A 10596-nucleotide genomic window follows, 5' to 3' on the forward strand; every position below is an offset into this window, starting at 1 on the left:
GGATGATTGACACAGCAACCACAACATCGTGCCCTGAGCTGACGTTGACGCCTAACCAACTGAGCCACCCAGACACCGCAAAAAATCTGTTTCTTCCTTTACAGATAATCCCAGTGAGGCTCCCAGTGGCTAACAGACTTGCCTAAACTCACCTGGGATGTTAAGACACAGGGCGTGATCTTAGCACATGGGGCTTGTGTTGCTAAAATGTTAAAGACCAACCAGGGGCACCTGGGGGGCTCAGCCCATTGAGCATCTGACTCTTGATTTCGGCTCAGCTCATGTTCTCACCATTGTGAGATTGAGCCCAGAGTCAGGCTCTGTGCTAACATCTAGGAATGTGAAGCCTGATGAAGAGTCAGTCTCTCTCTCTCTCTCTCTCTCTCTCTCTCTCTCTCTCTCTCTCTCTCTCTCTCTCTCCTCCCCCTACTCACACATGCTTGTTCTCTCTCTAAAATTAAAAAAAACGTCAGAAGACGGGAGGCAGACTCCGTGTGCACTCAGACACTCGGGTGGGGTTCAGCTCTGGCGCGTCAGCCAGCGTCCCTGAGGGAAACAGACGGGGCGCACGGAAGGCGGGTTGAGAAGGAGAGTTCCGTGAGGGGCCGTGGAGGAGAGAGGTGGGTGGAGTCAAGGGAGTCCAGGGAAAGCTGGATGGGAAGGGAGCTGGCTGGGGGACCCTGCGCTGGTGCCTCTCTGTTTACCACCCCCCAGCCGGTGGAGCGAACTTCCTGCCCCTTTGACCTTGGGCTTCCCTAATGACTTGCTCTGGCCCCTGGGATGAGAGTAGACGTGGAGGCTGCCTCATCTGCACAGAAGTTTAAATGCACTGGTGTGGTTGACACACACTTGGGCGTCTGCCCTCGGCCTTGAGGAGCCAGACGCCAGATATGGTGAGACGTGAGCAGCTGAGCCAAGTCTAGCTCGGTAGAGCTCAGCATCGCCAATGCTCATGCACAACCGGTGTGCGTCATGAGCAAGGAGTGATCGCCAAAGTGACAGTGCAGAAATCTCTTCTTCCCTTGATTGAGTGTGTGAGCTCTGAATATAATGAGATGTCACTCCTGTGATTAGGTAACTATTCTGTTGACTCTGAGTCAGTCAAACGGAAGACATCCTGGGTGGGCCTGACCTGGTCAGGTGACCTTTCTAAGAAGGTGGGCCTCGCCTAATCAGATGACCTTATAAAAGTCAGGAGACTCTCGTGCTGGACTGAAAGGCAAAGGAAGCAGCTGCTTGTGAACATCCCATAAGAAATGCAGGGCCTGACAGAGGCCCTCAGCTCGGTTCCAGGCTGGTAAGCCCCCAACCAGAGGGTGCTGTTATTCCAGGCCTGGACTCCTGACCCAGGAAATCCTGAGATAATACACTATGTTGTTTGAAGCTTCTGCATTTGGAGTTATTTGTGACCCAGCAGTGGAAAAACAATTCACCAGGGAATTGACACGCTCAGTGTTGCACTATTTTATACCTTTTTTTTTAACTGCTGGGATGAAAGGAACAAGTGAGTTGCGTTCGCTTTGTAGTGTAGTCCTGCAGCTTTCGTGAGGAGGGAGGGGAGGGAGGAGAGACATCAGATGGATTTCCTGCAGAAGACATTTTACAATCACTCTCCAGCGTAATGAGGGGGCTGATGTGGTTTTTTAATTAAAAAAAATTCTTTTCATCTTTGAGAGAGAGAGAGAGCGTGAGCAGGGGAGGGACTGAGAGACAAGGAGACACAGAATCTGAAGCAGGTTCCAGGCTCCGAGAGGTCAGCACAGAGCCTGGCGTGGAGCTCGAACCCACGAGCCGTGAGATCATGACCTGAGCCGCAGTCAGATTGAGCCCCCCAGGCTCCCAGGGGTCTGTTTAATTTTACACTGAGAGCACCCATCTGAAGCCTTTCACTTACCAAATCTCAACCTCCAGCTTCTAGGAGGTCCCAGGCTTCCCCAGGGAGGACAGGCGCCCAGGCCAGGCCCACCCCGCCCTGTGTGCAGGTCCCCCGGCCAGAGTGCTCTCTCCGGGGGGCCCTGGCGTAGGGCTGCCCGCTCCTCGGGGCAGGAATCATGCCTCCAGTGCTTCGGCGTCCCCCGCGCTGTCCCCCGCATGCCTTGTCGTCCCCCACACGCTGCCTGAGCGCATGAGCCTTTAAGAACGTTCTGGTACAGGGGCGCCTGGGTGGCTCAGTCGGTTAAGCCTCCGGCTTCGGCTCAGGTCAGATCTCACGTTCGTGGGTTCGAGCCCCGCATCAGGCTCTGTGCTGACAGCTAGCTCAGAGCCTGGAGCCTGCTTCCGGTTCTGTGTCTCCTTCTCTCTCTGCCCCTCCCCCTCTCATGTTCTGTCTCTGTCTGTATCAAAAATAAATAAAACATTAAAAAAAAAAAAAACGTTCCGGTACTGAGTTTCCGCCGCATAGGTGCTCTCGGACGTGTTCCTCAGACCAGAGTCAGTGTCTCCTGGGACCCGAACCAGGGAAGTGCTGGTCTGACCTGCTGAGTCAGACACTCAGGGCTGGGGCCTGGCCATGTGTGTGTGACAAGTTCTCCCTCGGGTCTGCTTGCTTTCCAGCTTGAGACTCTCTGCCTCAGCCCAATGGTCCATATTTTCGGAAATCAGCGTGTTAATCACCCCAAGTCCCTTCCCCCTTGTTTCTGTCACTGTTTGATTTTGGATTTGGCACGAAAGTTCTCAAAGTCCTATCGTGCTCACATCCCACTGACCCTTCCCTTCCTCTGAATCATCTGAGATCCATACCTCAGTGAGGTCATCATACCTTCGATTAGTTGAGCAATTACTGGGCACTAAGCACAGTGCTGAACGCACAGATTATGTTCCTCTCAAACTGGCCCCAGGAGAAGAGGCCCCATGAGCCCGCTCTTCAGAGGCGGAATCTGGAGCGCAGCCGTGTGAAGTCCCTTGGGCAGCACCTTCCCACAGCCGGTCGGGCCGGACCCGAAATTCAGAACCAGGGTGTCCCACTTTAACGTCACTGCCTGAGGGTCAGTCGGTCAAGCGTCCGACTTCGGCTCAGGTCATGATCTCACGGTTCATGGGTTCGAGCCCTGAGTCAAGCACACGTGCAATGCTTGTCACCTAGAGCCTGAGCGCCATGACTGTTGAAGGAAGGCGGCGGAAGTCCCCTCCCTGGCCTGTCTTTCTCCTCGGGTGCTGTCATCTCAGTGGCCCAGTGACTCCTTTGGGTCCGACAGCGTATCCACATTCGGAGACACGGGAGAGAAGCGGAGTTATAAATTGTCGTCATATTTGTTTGCATCTGTTAGTATGTCAAAATATACACAACGTAAACTTTCCATTTTAAATCATTTTATTTTATTGATTATTTTATTTTTTATTTTTAGTTTACTTATTTTGAGAGAGAGGGAGAGCGAGACAGACAGAGAGACAGAATGAGCAGGGGAGAGGCAGAAAAAGGGAGACAGAGAATCCCAAGCAGGCTCCATACTGTCAGCACGCAGCCCGTTGCAGGACTCGACCTTATAAATGCTGAGATCATGACCTGAGCTGAAATCAAGACTCAGATGCTTGGGGCGCCCAGGGTGGCTCAGTGTGTTAAGCACCCAACTCTTGGGTCCAGTTCAGCTCACGGTGTCACAGTTTTCAGGCTTAGGTCCTGCCTGCTAAACGTGTAAAGTTTGTCTAGAATTCTCTCTCTCCCTCTCTGCTGCCCCCGCCTCCCCCCCCCTCGCTCACTCTCTTTGTCTCAAAAAAAAAAAAAAAACAAACCTAAAATGTAAAAAAAGAGAGCTTAACCCACTGTGTCACCCACGCGCCCCAATTCTAATGGTCGTACCCGGTACACTTGTGTGGTATTAAGCATATCCGTCACCACGACCCCCCTTCCAGAACTTTGCCATCATTCCCAAAAGAAACTCTGCTCTCATTAAGCAAAAGTCTTCATCCCTACCTCTCCCAGGTCCCAATAACTCCTTTCCTACTTTCTGTTTCCATGAGCTTACTTATTCTATGTAAGTCATAGAAATGGAATTATGCGATATTTGTTTTTTTATCTGTGTCGCCATATTTTTTGAACCAAGAGGGCAAGGATAGGTGTGGGGACAGAGGTGGGTGCGGAGAAATGGAATCAGCCAATGGATGGTGATGTGCGGTTCTGTACAAATACAATAAAATATACACTGGGTGGGGGGGAGATGGTGGGGGGCACCCTCTGGTCTGCCCAGCACCGCTGCAGGGTGTGAGAAGGAGCGGAGAAAGCCGTGGGAAGCTGCCAACAAGAGCGTTCTGTTCTTCCTCCGTTGGCCTGAATTCAGTCACCGAACCTGAGAGTGCACAGTCAAACCTTCTACCCCAGCACCGTGGGCCCGTGTTTTCTAGGAGCCTTTGATTAAGACTCTAAGGAAGCAAAATGGAAGGAAAGGTTGGTTTTAAGTACTACTTAGTCTTCTTCCTCCACCTGCAAATTTCAGCCCCAAAATAACTTGCAGGAAAAAAAACCAACAAAACCTCGGGTTATTTACATTTGCTCTCTATTTTTAACCGCCTTTCTGTTTAAAACATTTAATATCTTCTGAAGCCTTTTTAGGGCCCATTGAACCTGTGGCAAGATATTGTATTTATTTTTGTAGCTATTTTGATCCGCCTACAGAACTTTTTGTTTTCATGGGAGCTTTCAGGGAAGGTGAATCAGGTCGACTTGTCTGGCTGATTTGTCAGCCAGCTGTGCCGGCTTCTTAATAAAACGGTGCTAAATGCAGATCTCCTAATCATGGGTCTCTTGTTACGTAGCTCAATTTTCCATTACTTGAAGTTCCCAAATGCTAATAAACCCTAATGCACTATTTTTGGTGAGAATGAATGCATTATGCTTTTCAGAGCTGATGTTTTTACATAACTAGAAAACGTTCTGGAAGAGGAAAAGCCGCCCTCGTAGGGCGAACATCAATTGGGTTGTTTTTTTCCTATCGATCTGGCGCTGTTTAAGCAGAGATGTAGGGAGAGAGGGAAATGGGGCAGAGGGAAAAATACACCTACGGATACAACCTGCTTCTCCTACCTTCCGTCTTCTGGACTACGGGTTCTTTTTGCATCTGTTCATTTCACACTCACGAACCGTACGTTTTCAAAGGAGTCTAATGGAAAAAGATATGTCTGGAAAACAGCAAAGCAATTCCCTGAGACTCTAGAAGAGAATACGTTTGTTATTCTCCCAGCCATTCTTAGAATAAAGATTTTGCCATAGAGTCATTGGACATCAAAAGCCCTCATTAAAACCTGAATTCGTGCAGATAAAAGTAAGGTACGGGTGTAAGAAATCAGCAGTGTTAGCCAACTTCCGTGGGAGAGTTGACCAAGATGGGGAATGAAGGCTTTTTCTAGAAAAGTCCATGGCTTAATGTGGCTGATGACTGCAGGTGGGTACATGGATTAACTACACTCAGTGTTGTTGCATTAACTGTGTATGGAAGTTACACTGCAGAGTTTAAAGCCAAAACTCCGACGTAACCCACGCCTGGGGTAGGAGACACCTGCAATTGAATGTAAAACTGGTAACTCAAAGTCAACAACCATGGCCGCCTCCTAATCTCAGTGGTTTCCTCCGTGTCCCTCCCTTCTCTGCACCCCCCACCTTGCCCCCTACAATGGTTATTTTTGTTGCGTGTTACTTTATTCTTTTTCAAGCACAAGGATGTAGCATTTTAACAGTTGAGTATCCGATTACTCATATTTCCCACTTGAATGTTTTCTAATTCCATCCCGCACTGGAGATACATTTTGTATTTCTTCTCTTTGGTCTTGTCCACCAGAATCCTTGTCAACCGCTGACCTGTATTTCTGGGAACAGCAAAATCAGGAGGTGCGCGCAGCTTTCAGAATGCTACCAACAAAATCTAGCATTGCTTACCTGTCTTCTTGTAGTTGATTTTATTTACTTTTATGAAGGGAAAAAAAATAATAGTTCTTCGCCCCCAAGAAGCTCGAGCAGTCAGCTTTCGGGTTGCAGGCTTCATGGCTGGGAGGTCAGTTCTAGCAAATGTGTGGTGGGACCTGAATGTGAGTCTGCAGCAGGTCTGACTGCGCACGCATGTTTCTCTTGGCTGTGTTGTGATGTCTGAAAGGAAACAGAAACCAAGTATCAAGTGGGAGATCCATGGGTTTCTTCCACAGTTTCTTGGGGAAAAATTTTTTGGCTACTGTTTCAAATACTAAGTAAGTTTTATTTTGCAAAAAGAAATTTTTATATTTTAGAAGGTTCATGACCCTTTTTCCTTACCTTTTTTTTTTTTTTTTGGTTCAGATGAAAGTCACACAATGTAAGTTTTTTCTAATCGTACAGTTCTGTGTACAGATACAGAGTTGTGTAACCTTCTCCTCTCTGCTGATGCGGGACATGTTCATCCTTCCCAGAGTGAAGCTTGTACCCACTAAACAGCCACTCCTCATTCCATCCCCCTTGGCTCCGGCCCCAGCCAACCATTAATCTGCCTCCCGTCTCTGATGATTTACCTATTCTGGACATTTCACAGAAATGGACTCATGCGATATGTGACCTTCTGTCTCTGGTTTCTTTCACGAAGCGTGTTTTTGAGGCTCACCTACATTACAGCATGTGTCCGTAATTCCGTAAATTTATTTTTAGATGAAAACACTTTTAAATTATAATCATTTTTTTTTAATTAATATATTTGAGAGACGGAGTGAGACAGAGAGCAAGAAGGGGAGGGGCAGAGAGAAAGGGAGACACAGAATCCGAAGCAGGTTCCAGGCTCTGAGCTGTCAGCACAGAGACCGATGCAGGACTCAAACTCATAAACCTCGAGATCATGGCCTAAGCCGAAGTCAGACACTTAACTGAGTCACCCAGGTGCCCCAAAAACAATTATTTTAAACGTACTGTGAGCATTTCTTCCTTGAGCACCCACTGTGTGCACTAAGGCCCTGTGCCGCAGCCAACGTGCGGTGGAAGATGATGCAATCCCTGCAGTCAGCCTGCGGCGGCCCCCAAAGGACAAAGGCAGATGAGCATGTCCCCACCCATGCCACCGGCTCTGACGACAAGCTCTTCTAGGTGTATCCTCAAGGTAGGCCAATTCTTGGGAGTCACAGACTGTCATCTTTGGGGACTTTATTACCCCCTCCCCCAACACCTTTCTCCAGAACAACATCCATTTACCCTGAAGCACAGACGTCCGTTTCCAATTGTCACTTCAACTCACGACACGCCAATAAACAGAAGGCAGAGCGCTGTGACGCTCCTGGAGAAGAGGCGTCCCTCTGAAGGCCTGCACTCCAGCAGGGGACAGAGGCCACGAAGGCAAATGGAAAGAGCTGTGAGCAAAGGCAGACACGCGGGCCCTGTCAAGCTGGGGCGGCCCAGAAGGCTCACGGCTGGGAAGGGTCTGATGTGAGATGGCCTTGCCGGAACAGTCACGCTGGGTGCAGAGTGTGGCCTGGAGAACTCAGCGTGATGACCTCGTGGCCAAAGGGAAGATCTGAGCCAAGGCTTGGCTGCAAGAACACAAGACAACGCAGAAGCCATCTCGTTCAGAGTCAGATACTTCTTAGGAAATGAGCAAACTTGGTCCGTGTGGAAAGGGACGCAAAAGAGAAAGAACCCCTTGCTTTTCTTCCTCCAACTTCGCACCGCCCCCGTGACTGCCAGCCTGCTGACGCCCCGGTGCAAGGGACCCCCGACCACAGCCGCCAGGCCTTGTCAGCCCACGAGGCAGCATCTCACTCCTGGCATGACTGCAAAGGAATTTCCCATCATGCCTCTCTTCCCATCCTGTCGGAGCAAGCCCCTATGGCTCAGTCAACAAGACTTTGGTCTTGGTCTTGTTTCTCTCTTCCATATTGGAGCAGGATTCTGACACCGAGTGGTGACTCCCAGACCCAAACATGCGGTCTGATCGAGTGCTCTCATGTTACAAGGTCATGAGGAAAGCTGTCCCGTATGCATACAACCAGGTTGCCTTGACATTTTCCTTCTTTTTAATTTATTTCCTTAGGGAGGGGACCTCCCACAATGTGTCTTCTCTTCCTTCGACTCCACGGCGAGCTCTTCCCCACCCTTCCAGACCCATCTCTCCAAGTCGCCAACAGAAGAGCTCCCTCCTTTTATATTCCCGTCGAGTACATCTCACTGTTGGGACACGTTGTTCAGTCACATGAAGCATGTTCCCCACGCCCGACACGCTGCAGACGAGGTTAGAGCCTCCCGCACCTTCCACCTCGGCCAGGGCAAACAAGAGGCAAAGTGAAAATCGCAATCGGCATCCGAGGCAGAGTGCGGCGGGGGGACCGGTAGAGCCGCTCCGTGTCCGGGAGAGTCCGAGAAGGCGCACAGAGCTGCGTGCAACGTGCAAAGCAGTCAGGAATGGAGTCGGCGCAGAAAGCAGCGAGTTCACGACCAAGCAGTCGGAGACGCGCAGCAACAGAAGGCGGAGTGGACCACGGGCACAGGCGACTGTGGGACAAATACAGGAGTCCGATGTGGGTAACGAGGTCCTGGCGGGGGGAGGGGGGCCACTACTAAAGTAAAAGGGCACGGGGCAGACCGGCTGAGAGAATAGGCAGGTGGGTTAGATTTGTCTGGAGAAGGGGGGACAAGCAGTGGCAGATGGTCACAAGGACAGAGTTTGAGTGACTGGAAGATTGTCGGCTGACAGAAACTGGAAATTCGGAAATGGAGACGGTGTTTCTTTGTTGAGTAAATGGGATCATTTGGGCCAGATCGTTCCTTGGAAGCTCCGCGAGCCTCCCTCTTTCGGTGCTGGGTGACATGACAGCTCTGTGACACACACAAGCATTATGGCCGTTTGCTAGGCACGAAGCATGACAGCTGTCACGCTTGTTTATGGAATGCCTAGCTCTTGGCGTCCCCCGAGACTAATGTGTGTACGTCACAACACACCCTAGATGTTACACGTTGATGCGAATAGATCAAACAACACATCGGCCTTGACCAGAATGCTCTCGATGCTAGAAATGGTGCTTCCCTCTCACTCTTGTCCCAGAAGCTCAGCAAAACAGTAACCCCGTTGGTGGGCTTGCTGGGCTTCTCAGGAGGGTCCCCCGCATGTCAGGGACACCGGCACAGGGGTCAAAGATGTGGGTGCTGGGGCACCTAGGGGCTCAGTTGGTTAAGCATCTGACTCTTGACTTCAGCTCAGATCATGATCTTACTGTTTGTGAGTTTGAGCCCCAATCAGGCCTCTCTCTGAGCATGGAGCCTGCTGGGGATTCAGTCTCTCTCTCTCTCTCTCTCTCTCTCTCTCTGTCTGTCTCTCTGTCTCTCTGTCTCTGCCCCTCCCCGACTCTCATGCTTACACACTCAAAGATAAAGAAACATTAAAAAAAAGATGTGGGTACTGAACTCCATGGCCTGCCCACCCTCTCCACCACAGCCAGGAAGGGTCTCTTCCCTGTTTTTACTTCTGGGCGAAGGTGCGGTGTGGGTCATGACTGGAGACAGTGAACAGAAACCAACCCACCCCGGAACCTTCCAGAAAACCAGGCAGCAGTTTCAACCAGGTGAAGGTGTGGAAACAATACATGATTTCTGCTACTTTGATGTTCTTTCTTCAGGCCAGCCCTGCAAAAGGGACTGTCTCACCGGCCAGCCTCCATGTGTTCGAACACGTAATTTTCTCAGTTATCTGAAACAGCGAAGGTCACAAAGGTACACAAGACGTGCCTTTAAAACTAGATGTTTTTTTAATTTTAGTATTTCTGCATTTCATTGAATGAAATTATAAGTAGGGCAATTTGCAAAAGTAAGGAATAGAGAACTGTGAGCTTTTAGGACACCCACTAGGGAAAGCCCAAAATTACAAAAATGGATGAATTCTCATGAGACAGGCACACTTCCCACACATACACACTCTCCTGGCTCCAGCGTTGATCTCCCGCAGTGTTTATTAGAGCTAAGTGTGTCTTCTGCTAGAGCATAAGCTTCTAGAAGGTAGGGATGTGTTTCGCGGTTTTGTGTTTTCTCATGTAGATCTGTAAGATGAACTCAACTATTATTAGCTTAAACAGAACTAAATTTACATTACTAAGAGTTTGTGTTTAAAGTTTGTTTGTTTTGGGGGGCATGTAGGTGGCTCAGTCCATTAAGCATCTGACTTTGGCTCAGGTTGTGATCTCGCGGTTTATGGGTCTGAGCCCCATTTCAGGCTCTGTGCTGACAGCTCAGTCTGCACCCTGCTCTGGATTCGGTGTCTTCCTCTTTCTCTGCCCCTCCCCCACTTGTGCTCGTTCACCCTCTCTCTCACTCAAAAATAAACATTAGGTGCACCTGCGTGGCTCAGTCGGTTAAGCAGCCGACTTCTGCTCAGGTCATGATTTTGCAATGCATGGGTTCGAGCCCCGCGTCGGGATCTGTGCTGACAGCTCAGAGCCTGGAGCCTGCTTCGGATTCTGTGTCTCCCTCTCTCTCTCTGCCCCTCCCCTGCTCACGCTCTGTCTCTCTCTCAAAATAAAATAAAATCATAAAAATTTTTTAATAAAAATAAACATTAAAACAAAATGATTTTTTTCAAATTTTTTTGTTTTAACGTTTATTCATTTTTGAGAGACAGAGAGAGACAGAGCATGAGTGGGGGAGGGGCAGAGAGAGAGGGAGACTCAGAA

The sequence above is a fragment of the Suricata suricatta genome, chromosome X (assembly GCF_006229205.1).
Source record: "Suricata suricatta isolate VVHF042 chromosome X, meerkat_22Aug2017_6uvM2_HiC, whole genome shotgun sequence".
NCBI classification, from domain to species: Eukaryota; Metazoa; Chordata; class Mammalia; order Carnivora; family Herpestidae; genus Suricata; species Suricata suricatta.